The sequence below is a fragment of the Odontesthes bonariensis genome, chromosome 24 (genome assembly GCF_027942865.1).
Source record: "Odontesthes bonariensis isolate fOdoBon6 chromosome 24, fOdoBon6.hap1, whole genome shotgun sequence".
Classification (NCBI taxonomy): Eukaryota; Metazoa; Chordata; class Actinopteri; order Atheriniformes; family Atherinopsidae; genus Odontesthes; species Odontesthes bonariensis.
The window spans coordinates 15,972,797-15,984,564 of NC_134529.1; the positions used below are offsets into that span (position 1 = coordinate 15,972,797).

At 39.5% G+C, this 11,768-nt stretch overlaps 1 pseudogene; it reads left to right on the forward strand.

The window, feature by feature from the left end:
- Positions 1–249: 249 nt before the first annotated feature.
- On the forward strand, positions 250–372 carry LOC142375732 (U2 spliceosomal RNA; annotated as a pseudogene).
- The last annotated feature ends 11,396 nt before the right edge of the window (positions 373–11,768 follow it).

Here is an 11,768-nt window from a genome sequence, read left to right on the forward strand (position 1 = left end):
ACGCAGCGGTAGCGTTAGCAGCAGTGTGTAGTTGCTATCTGGATGTTCTTTTAAATAAACTCCCGGTAAACTTACAAACTTTCTAATGCCTCATTTTGTGAGTAAAGAGCCTATGTGTACTACAGCAGAAGTTTGGTAACAATCAATGCATTATTAGTGGGATAATTTACGAGATAAAATCTATTTACCATTAGCGCCGGTAGCGGACGTGACGTCAAAATGACGTCATTTCCGCTTCCAGGCCTGGCGTCCCCTACCCGGGGACCATATATTAAATTGATTTTTGGAACAGGGAGATGGAATAGGGGCTTACTCCGACCACTCCATGCATCGACCTGGTATTGCAGTATCTCCAGGAACGGTGCACTAAAAAAAAAAAAAAAAAAAGGCCTGGCATTGGGGAAAACGCAATTCGAAGTGCTTTATGTCCCTCTCTGCACTTCGTCGTTTTTCATAGACCGGAAGGACATGGCAGCCTCCATAGAGCTTGCCCGCTCTATGTAGATACAGACAAGTTATTCTTCACTCAGGAGGATAATTGAGATTTTTGACAGAGATAATTTTACACCAATGAGGACTAATTTATGAACGAATATGTTGATTTGAGCTAATAAATGACTTAAATTATTACATAGTGTCCCTTTAACCTAATCCCATTGCATTGGTTTGGTGCCCAAAATATTCCTCTGCTACTCCCCACAATAATACCCAGCAAATCCACAATTTCATCTAATTCATATTTAATATTCTAAAACTATAATGCTTAAGAAGGAAGGACCTCCTTCCGGCCGGCAGCAATAACCTTTCATGATGAGAGCTTGTGATGATTGCTTAAAAAAAGAGAATAAAAAGTTGCTGCGACAATATAATTTCCCTTCGGAATGAGTATAATCTTTTTTAATTTAATTTTTCATTTAATTTCATTTGGAGTTCCACAGAATGGGTAAGAAAGTCAGACAGCCTGAAAAGACAGGTGCGGTATTCATAGTTTTGACCTTTTCATGGGAACTGCTGACAATAAGACAAAGTACGGTGTCGTCTCTGCTTTTAGCTCCAAATTATCTCTGACTGTGCTTGAATTATAGCTTAACAAGTCAAAGGCCAAATATTCTTCTCATTCTTCAACCTGAAAATGAAAATGCAAAAACTCAAACAGGATTCATGCCTTAACTTCAGGTCCCAGCAGATGCATATGTGAGTGACCTGCACCAGTGTGTGCTTGAGCAACATGTTGAGCATTGAACCGAACTTTAACACAGAGCTTTTAAAACAAGCAAAGTAGTTATGAGCAAACTCAATTTAAAACCTGATTTAGTTGTTGCTACGTTTCATGTGTGTGTTCCGTGCATTACATTTGAGCAATCAATCTGATCTAGAAGCATGAAATTCACCTCACTGAACAACTTTCAGGAACATGCCAAACCATCTTAAATTCTTTCATTTTTGTGTTTTACGTCCGATTGCAGTACCAGTTACAGTATACTACCAACTAACCACAATACCAGAAGAACCACCTTTTGAAAATAAAGGAGAAAATTGCACACTAACCAACATGACATGCAAAAAAGTTTTTCTTTCCAAATGCCGACACTGCAAACAAAGCTGAACATCTTCTCAGAATAAATCTTCCACAGGATTTGTTTTGAATGACCTAAATCTGTCTTTGCCTGTTGATGAAAAGCCAAAATGCATGTACAAAGCAGTATTTCTTGCATATGCTTACACTCATACTTTTTTTGTTCAATGATTCAATAATCACAGCCCTTTTGTTTTTCTCAAAACTTTAACTGTAAGATATGGCACTTGCCTCAACTCACAGTAGATGAGGTCGAGGAAGGATACGTCAATTTTCTGCTACTCTGTACATACCATACCTCCTATTTGATCCATAAATTAATGTATTTGTTTGGTTGCAGAGAGCCCAGTAATGCAACATGAAACACACCCTCTTAATTTTGTTTGTCACTTCAAAACTCATATTTTCAGGAGCTCTGGTGAGCTGTTTAGTAAGCTGTTGTAAATCATATGCAGATGATGATGCTTGATGGTTAATGTAGTTGAGAGGATAAAATAGCAATGACATCTTTTGGTTTAATAGAATCCAAAACAACAACAGCAGTATGTCCTTGAAAAACACCAGAGGGCTGATTCAACTGTGTTCAGCTATGCTGGCTATTGTGTTTGCTGAATGTCAAGAATTTTTGTCATTTTTGTCCAACCCTCGTACAAGCCTGTTTTGAACTCTAGGCGGCGAGTTTGTTTTTTTAGCAAAAGAAAAAAACAAAAACATGGAAGCGGTCCAAAGTGTTTCAAAAAGTTAATTAAAGTACCTGCTCCTAAACATGTCATCTTTACATGACATCTTAACATCTTAACCTGATACATGTGCGCATAGTTCCATTTGAAGACAGCATGCATACTTTGCAAAGTTTGAGGTGACACCAACCTCTCTGACCCTCTTGTCCACATGCACAATAATCTTGCTCCCAACACAGACGAAACCAAATTAATATAGACTTTAGGGACAGATATCCCCTCTGCTCATGCCTCTCGTCGTCAAAGAGACTGAGGTGGAGGACTATCACAGCTGGCTGACAGTCACAAGTTTCTTGGGTTTCTCACAGCAGAAACAAACACCTGCCACAGTGGAAAAAGGCCAAACTCGGCACCTCACCCAGGTCTACAGAGGACCCATTAGCCCTTTTCACACAGCCTGTTCAATGTGGCGTTGTTATCAATTTGTTGCACCACTGCATTTTGTTTAAAGAGCAGAGGTGAAATGGTGGGGCAAAGTTGCAGAGCCAAATTAATGGGTGTGTACTCTTGTTTTTGCTGAATTAATGTTCGGTGAATGTTCAGGTGAGGGAAAGGTAAGGCACACGCTTGTGTTTGTGTGTTTATGAAGGAGAGATGGCACAGCAAAATAGCAGCTGAAAGACAAGTGCTCCATGTTTATTCTGACAGTGACATGTGATGTGAAAGTTTCAAAAGAAATAAAAACTCCTGAAAAAGTCCTGGAATCAGACATTACTTTATTAACATAGCACCGGATTTGTATGCTTTATACTGTAATTTGATCAATGTTTGCAAGTGACTGGCTACAGATTGAAACTGGAACTGGGACTAGTTACATAAGAGATAAAGAAAATCACATGGCACCGGTATCTGGGGAGATGTCTCACATGGGAGGTGTCAAGATGGAGTCACCTGATGCTCATGTACCTGATGTTCACGTACCTGATGTTCACCATGTGATGAGTAAATGTGATGTGTGTGTCTGTTCTGCTGCATTTACTGAAATATGCGTTGTGATCACAGCAGGGATATTAACGTATTCAGAGAGACTGAATCACATCCTCTGTCTTCAATTTTGCATTTGACAAAAATGAACCGAATGAGTGTGAATTTCTGTCCAGGAAACGCCCATCGCACAACACATACCTGAGATCTGCTTGTCGAGGCACAAATCCCTCACTTGATCTTCATCCAAAAGTTTTCAAAGCCAAGGATTGTAAAGAATTTGGCTCCAGCTCTGAAAATACCAACCTGTCGGCTTTTTGACTTTCACTCACCTGCAGGCTGAATGTGCAGGATGTGCAGAAGCCCTGAGAGCTCATCTATCATTTAATTGTTTGGGGTCAATGCTACTTTGCAACACATCAACGGTGCAGATTATAGCAAGTACATCAGCAATAACGAGTATATTCGTTTTCTTTTCTTCAAACACAAAAAAAAAGATTAAGGATCTGGGAACAAGGATCTCACGAAACTGTGTGGAACATAACATTTGACTCATTTGTCTGTGTACATATTGAGAAGCCACACACGGTTTCAAACACATGGTTTCAGTTTAACACTCTTACAGCTCGATTGCAGCACAGAGCAGGCCCTCTGGATCCATATTTGACCCTGTGTTCTTTCACTTCACAGTGCGACTTGTTTGCCCTGCCTGTTAACCTTGTCAGCTCACTGTTGCAGATGGAATCTCGGAAGAAGAATCTCTATGAATTATGAGGAAAGCGATACTGGCTTTTGATGGCTGGAGCTAGAGAACAGGTGATTCACCTGTTGTTCAGGTTGGGCAGTTACTGAAAAGAAACATTCCGTTCCAATCAGACTTAATGATGTATAGACCAAGAATGTAGAACAGCACCTTGTCACACGCCTTTCAAACAGAGCATGATTTCTGATCACATAATTGCATGTTTACAAGAATTATTATTTATTATTATATCAGAGGAACTATGAAGTTGAGAATGATATTTCTACTTTTCAGCTCAGAGAAAGATTATTGTACAAACCATACAATGTCTTCTTTGCCTGTGTTTTTTTTTGTCAATAATTGTTTGAAATATTCAGCTATCTCTCCATCTGTCTGCCTGTTCATCAGACGCCTTGTGACCTTTTCAGCAATGCAGTTTTCAGTTCGATGACTGACAGGGATAAGCCAGGAGACTAGGGGACATATTACCTGCACACTCACTCACACATGCATGCAAACACACACATGCCCACCAGCGCCTGAGTCATGTATCTCCAAGGACACACATCAAAGGGCAATTTATCATATCCTTTCATCTTGATACTCATTCTGCTTGAAAATCCAAAAAGCAGGGATAAAGCCACACGCATCCCCTTTTTGGTTGAATGTGGAAACTTCAGTTTTAGTGATTTGCTTGTTTTCATTTCAGCTAACGGGCAAGAAGATTGCTCATGCATGTGTTTTTCTACTGGTTTGTTATGGATCAAAGACCTCCATATGTCATTTTTCATTTTTGTATAATCTTTGACTCATAGTGTTTTTCAGTTCCTTGGGCCCCTGTTTTGCATGGGGCCTGTGGGCACAAAAGTAGGCTAACAAGTCATCACAAGTTATTAAACTTTAATAATCAAATTTTTACAAAGCCGTGTCCATAATTACATTATAACTCAATGCACATCATCTTTTTAAGTTTCCAATATGTAGCCTGTGCTCTCAGTGTAAGTTCTTTTTTTATTTTCGATCATTAACTGGAAGAAATAATGCAAAAACTGTAAGGGCAATCAGTTTGAATTATTTGACATTTAAATGATTTTGCACAGGGGTGTACTGATTTCTGCTGTATATTGTAGAATACCATCAGTTGCGGTCAACTTATTTTTATGTATTTTTAGTTTAAACAAGCGTGTAGTTGGAATCTTTTATCCAGAGGATTATTCACGATCAGCAGATAAATTCAGTCTCGTTAATGCCTGACCACATCAGCTTTACTGTTCCTCTTTTCCTAATAAGCCAGTTGGAGAATCCAGGGGGGCTTCTCTTCAGATTAAAAATGTTCATCCAAACTGGTGCCAAAGCACATAGACACTGCTCTAATTGTTTTTCCAAAGGCATTATTCCATAGCATCAGAAATTAATTCTTCGCTTATTCTTTTCCAAATCAAATGTTAATGTACAGAGGAGTGTATGTTGAACCTCTGATGTCTTCACTTATCTTATCATTGTATTTCTAAATACTTCTAAAATGTAATCAAAATCATTTCAATCACTTGAATGCACATAGATTGTGTTCGTTTGGTTTGGCCTGATGTGTATTCTTCAGATCATTGTATTTATGTCCATCATTTAAGACACACACTGAGCTCATAGCTACCTCAGCGTGGATTAGACAACAAGACAACAACAAAAACAAAAAAAAATATGTCAGAGTTGAAAAACTCTCCTTGTGTCACTTTTCTGTCCATATATGTCCATGTCAAACCTCCTCTTTGCTCAGTGTCCCTGTTCTTTCAGTCCCATTGTACCAGCTTCGGAATTCCACTCTTTCTAGGAACAATGGGAAGCGTTGACTTCAGAGGAGCAATCTAGCCGATGGCTCTGAGATAAGGAAACATGCAGGAGCCACAGGGAGCGCACAGACGTACAGCAGCACTATTTACAGACATGCTTTGTTTCTGTCTTTTGTCCCACATGCAGCTTGTGGCATGCCAATCATTTCCCTATGTCTGATCTGTGCTTTAGATATGATATATATACGGTAATCTTATATGTTGCAGCTCCTAGTTAAATGGTTAAAAGCTAAACTATATCATTGTCAATTGTTTCCTTCTCATCAGATAGTTTTAATCCACTTGCAGGTTTTTTTTTATCTAATATAACTTTGTGCTATTGCTCTAAATAATGCCACATATTGTAAATTAACACATTGCACAATACATTATTTCAACCCTCCTTATTCAGCATTTTAAGAATTTTTTTTTTTTTTATAAAACACTGAGACATGATTATAAGTAGATTTTATTTTAAGCTCATACACTATGTGCAACTGTTGACAGCCTACAGATTAATAGCCATATAACTAAAGGCACGAATAACGACTACATTACACAGAAAATTGGGCAGATTACGTACAACTAGGTGAAAAATTTGCGTTGCTTTTATTATTAGATCATTTGAAATAGGTGACACACCATGGAAGTAATTTAATAGTTATCATATCCAAAATGCGCAAAAACTTCAGAGTATTGGTGCTTTTCAAACATTCATTAATGAATTGAACAAAATGAATACATGTTCTATAAGAACCCTCTGTTTCCATGTTACCCCTAAAAACAATGGTTTGCTGTGATGTACACATTTGCTGACACACACATGATGAATACCCACAGTCCCACTCTTTATGCCTGATATTCAATGTGTCCTTCATTGTCCAACTTCCTGGACAAGTAGTCAGCTGCTTCCTATCTGGCGCCACACCAATGGCCAGCCACCGACCCCCCATCGCCACATTAACGCCATGAGGTAGAGTCAAGGGCAGAGGGAGTGAAGATGGAGAATGCTGATAGGAGGGAGCGGGACATTCCCGTGTGCAGTGTTGGGTAAGCTGCCGAAACTGCAGAGTGATTTACAGTAAGATTGTGTTACTTTCTATACTCACGCCGGGTGCTAAATGGAACAAGTTGTGCCAGCTTTTCCCTGTTAATAGATACGGGGGGAAAAAAAGCACGATCACTGAACGACACCACAAGTTCACAGGTTATTAGCTCGTCTTTTCCAAATTTCATCAGAGATTCCAAGTACAGACTGAATGATTTTATTAGCGTGGGATGGAAAACTCAAGGGTCATTTCAGGTGTATGGCAGGAATTGCAGTTTCATCACAAATGCCCTCGACGTGTACGGGTGGAGAGGAAAAGCAGTTCAAAGTGAAATCCTGATAGAGTCTGAGAAAAGATACCGAGAGCCAGATGAAATACAGGGGAGTATGCTGAAGGGATGAGTAGATGTGAGAGAAGAGAACAAGATGAATATAAAGAGGAGGGAGAGATGAAGGGAGAAGAGAGATAGAGAGATCTGACAGGGGCACAGCTTTCGTTCACAAAGAGCATTGAATATGAGTCTAGGTCTGCCTCCCCAGGGGATCTGGCCTGGATTTTCTTTTTTCAACACACACACACAGACACACACACACTAGCATAGTGGGTTGTCAGTGGAACCTATGTAAACCTAACGCACACAAGCAAAATATTTACTCCTGAGCATTTGGATACATAAAATGAGATGGAATACAGAGCTAATTCAACATATATTACAGTCCAATTTAATTTATCTTGCAGTCTTCTCTTAACACATTGTTTAACTGAAGACTTTGATGCAAACTTAAAGGTGAAAACACCCTAGCATCAACAGTAAATGTCAACCTTCAGTGTAAGTCCCGGATCAACAACAGTTCTCCTGCGGACGGAACACACAAAAGACTTTAAATTAGCACAGCAACATGTTGCGCTACTCATAATGTCATACAGTCAAAGCTGAACAGATCTGAGTGTATGTCCTACTGCTACACAGCACTTAGTGTGCTCACAGTTTGAAGAACCAGAAGATTTCAGGGCTGTCCAAGCTAAAAACTTCTCAGAATGGGGCTGTCAGGAGAGCAACATTTCACCATTTCACACATATCTCAGAAACTATAACGGTTTGAGCGAAAGCACTTCATTCTTGTCACTTTATTTGCAGTGGTAAATCAGTCTTCTAAGTCCTCTGGGGCACCAGCACTGGATATTCTCCTTCTAAACTAGAATCTTTAGCTGGACAGGATTTCAAGAGCAGCAAAAGAAAAACGGACACTTCGTGTCACTTTTTTATCCCAGAGGTTGTTTGCTTTGTCCCGACGCTTTCCTAAGTTTTACTGTAGCAGCACAGACCACTGTCAGTTCCAAAGCAACACGGACTGCATTAAAGGGACCCAGTCAGTGTAACTGTCTGATGAACAAGTGACATGTTTTAAAAATCCACACGTTCACATAAAACACAATGAAAGTTGTTTTAGATGGTAAAAAGTTGCTAAACGAATTAGAAAGTTGGTGCATCAACTGAACAGTTTTATTACATCATCGTTACACTGTTACTGAATAGCACATTTTAATCAAGTGCCAAGTCAAGTATAATAAGCTAACATTGGTGTAGTCATCTGTATTAGAAATTTTGTTAAGTGTACGTCTTCTCTAAGTAAATTAGGTCACTTATAAAGCTGGTAGAACTAGCCCCAGGACACAGATACATCATAAAGTCATGACATATGCAGAGAGAAAGTAGCAGAAAGAAGAAAAAAATAGTGTTTCTTTAGATCATTCAAAAAACTCAAGTACAAAAGAAACAAGTGGAAAATATCCATTATCTGAGAATTTGTAATGAGACAAAAATGAGTGATGGATTTCACAATCTAAATGAACTATATAGCTTGCTAAGCTTCCAGGCCAACAAGAACCTCTCTATGCAGGGACAGGTTTTCTATGTCAACATTTCACTCATGTGCACTACAGTGCAGAGTGTCAGTGCAAGAGAAATATCAACAAGTAGAGGCATCAGCAGTAGTTTCAGGTGTTGGCCGTCTGAAACGACCGTCAGTAAAGGTAAGAATCACAGCTGTTTTTCACATTTTCCATACAGTCTCAACTTTTACAATAGTAATACATGTGAGGAACATATAACCCATTATTTGGGGTTATATATTACTTTATTTTCCATATATTTCATTTTTATACAGTAGTCAGGCGTGCTGTTTTCCTGGGGAATGAGCTGTAGATACAATCTGTGCTGACACAGATTTTGAGCAGCATGCACACATCAGCAGACGGCTCTGCCTGGACCCACTGGGACTCTGGCAGATGATGAAATTTACATCTCACATACCCTTGCAGGCACAAAGTAAGCATGCATAAGCTGTAAGGCTGTTTAATGAAAAGTGATTGCATTTGTTAGACTGTCAGCTGCAAACTGCTCATTTACGACTGATAAAATGTTCCTGGAGTAGCCTGTTGTTTAAATGGAATGCCATTGTTTTAGATTAGAATGATGACGGCTATAGATGCAAGGGAACATTTTCATGATCCTCATGGCTGATGAATGATAATGACTAACAGTGCACTGACGGTTACTTATTGATGAAGCTTTTGACAATCTGAAGAAACAAGATTTTTTTCTTCTGTGTTACACATTCCAATGATGATAACTGTCTCTCTGTGGTCCCCTTGCACAGCCATCTAATGCTGGGGATGTCAGGCTAACATTCTTCTTTATTTTTCAGGATTCTTGAACAGTGTGAGACACACACTGTGCATTACAAACTATCTGTAGAATCCCCTTTGAGTGGTTTGTGTCAGCATTGTCATTCGCTGTACTGCCATTGTTGTTAAAAAAAGGGTTGCATTATTTACTTTATTTACACGAAAGTGTCGATATATTGGTTTCGCAAAAGTTGTGTCATGTCTGTAGCCCACACACTTTTTTACCCCTTTCCTTTCCTTAGCTTCCTTCCTGTATGCTAAACATTTGCGAAGGTTATAATAATATCTTGGTAAGAGCGGTCTAATCCTAAAAAGAATTGTCTTATGAGCGTATGGTGCTGGTATACATTGACATGTAAGCTCTGAGAATATCAGGTTGTACAAGAGAACTGCAGGGAAAGAGTGAGCTGCAGCTCCTGTGAGAATCACCTTTCCTTCTGCTGCTTGATTATTCTCTTTCATCTGTCAGGCTTGCTGTTTCACTCCCTCGGTTTTACATGCATTTGTTATCTATGCACAAGGATTTTTGGGCTCTTACTTTCCACCCACTCCGTCCTCCCTACGCATTTATACATTGCTCATTCTACTTCAGATCGCATTCACACACAGGCACATTCCCACATTTATTTTCTCCCTCTTTGACGCTCATCGGCGTCTGGTCAAAGACCCGAGCTCAAGTCCCAGAACTGGAATTTGCACTTCTGTGAGTCTATTATTGTTGAAGAAGACTTTTGTTTCAGATTACTTTCATTTTCTGTCATTGTTGTAGGCCTCCAAAAACTACTAGGCTGGGTGGGTTTATCATGGAATATGTCGGAAATACATCCTCTTTTAATGTTAACCATAGATGACACATTTCATTTACAACAAGCTTCATCTCCATTTTCTGTGTTACCAGAGTGACAAAGTGGCATAACAATACAAAGGACACGAGGCTGTGATCTCTTGTCATCTGTTTCAGGTGTGTAACAACTTTCTTTTAACTCTACCAGACCATGCATGTTTAAAAAGGATAAAAAGTGTATTAAAAAGTAACACCAACACATCCTGACCAATCCTACATACGTGATGAAAGGTGGTAGAAAGGACCTTCTGGGAAAAACAGCTGATTTAAAGCCAACACCGTCAACTGTTGGCAAATTAATGGTGAGGATTGCATGTCTGAAAGTGGCTATACATCACAGACATACAGAAATAGTTTCTTAGTATGTCCATTTTCTATCTCGCTTATTTCTTCTTGTGGAAAAAAAGTCAGTCAGTCTCCTGTTTCATGTGTGCGCCTTTGAAGAATGAAAAACAGTTTTGCTTCAAGCAGAGATGTCACTGAACACTCGAACAGCATTTTTTTTTTTAAAACTGTCGTTGTCAAAGAGTTCAGCCTGACACACACAAACACACACACACACAAATTCAAGCACTGGAGTGCACACATTCGAGGATTTACACACACGTACGAATACTCGCATGCCCACACTTTAGAGACTCCAGGGCTGCTTTGAAATGGAAATGTTTTGGTTATGTTCAGGGGAATACTGAGATGGGGAAGAAAATAGAAGTCTCCTGACAAAAACAAAAATATAAAAAACAGAAAAGAAGATGACATGGCAATTCTGGCACCTGCAAAACAAATCCTTCTCTGGTAATTGTTCTCTAAAGACAGCGTGACTTTGGAACACTTGCAAGATTTATTGGCCAAAATAAGTAGAATTTCTGGTTAACCATTGACGATATTATCTGTTGAGCATCAGTTTAAGAGTAAATCAAAACATCCCGAGGTACGACACTGTGGCCTATGATTAGATGCTAAACAAGCTCCGAATCCAACAGGCCTGGGAACTGTCCATGTGCCGCCTCACCTCTGACAGATGAGTGGGCAGCTTGCTCTCCGTTTTCAGGAACTAAGGCAGCAAAGAGGAGTTTGTCAGCATAGTCGCGGGATGTAGTTGCTTTCTTTTATTCACTAAAACTTTGAGTCGAGATGCTCCGCTGTCTGCACTGATATGACATCTTAATAAGGTTTCTAAAAGTTTGAGTTTGCATCATGTCCTTGTTAGTATGGGTTGTCTCCCGGTACCCTGCCTTCCTCCCATCATCCAAAGTATGCATGTTCAGTTAATTAGTGATTCCTAATTGACAGTGAGCATGCTTGGTTGCTTGTCTCCTTTGTCTCTGTGTTAGCTCTTTGATGGACTGGTGACCTGAACAGGGTGTACCCCACCTCCC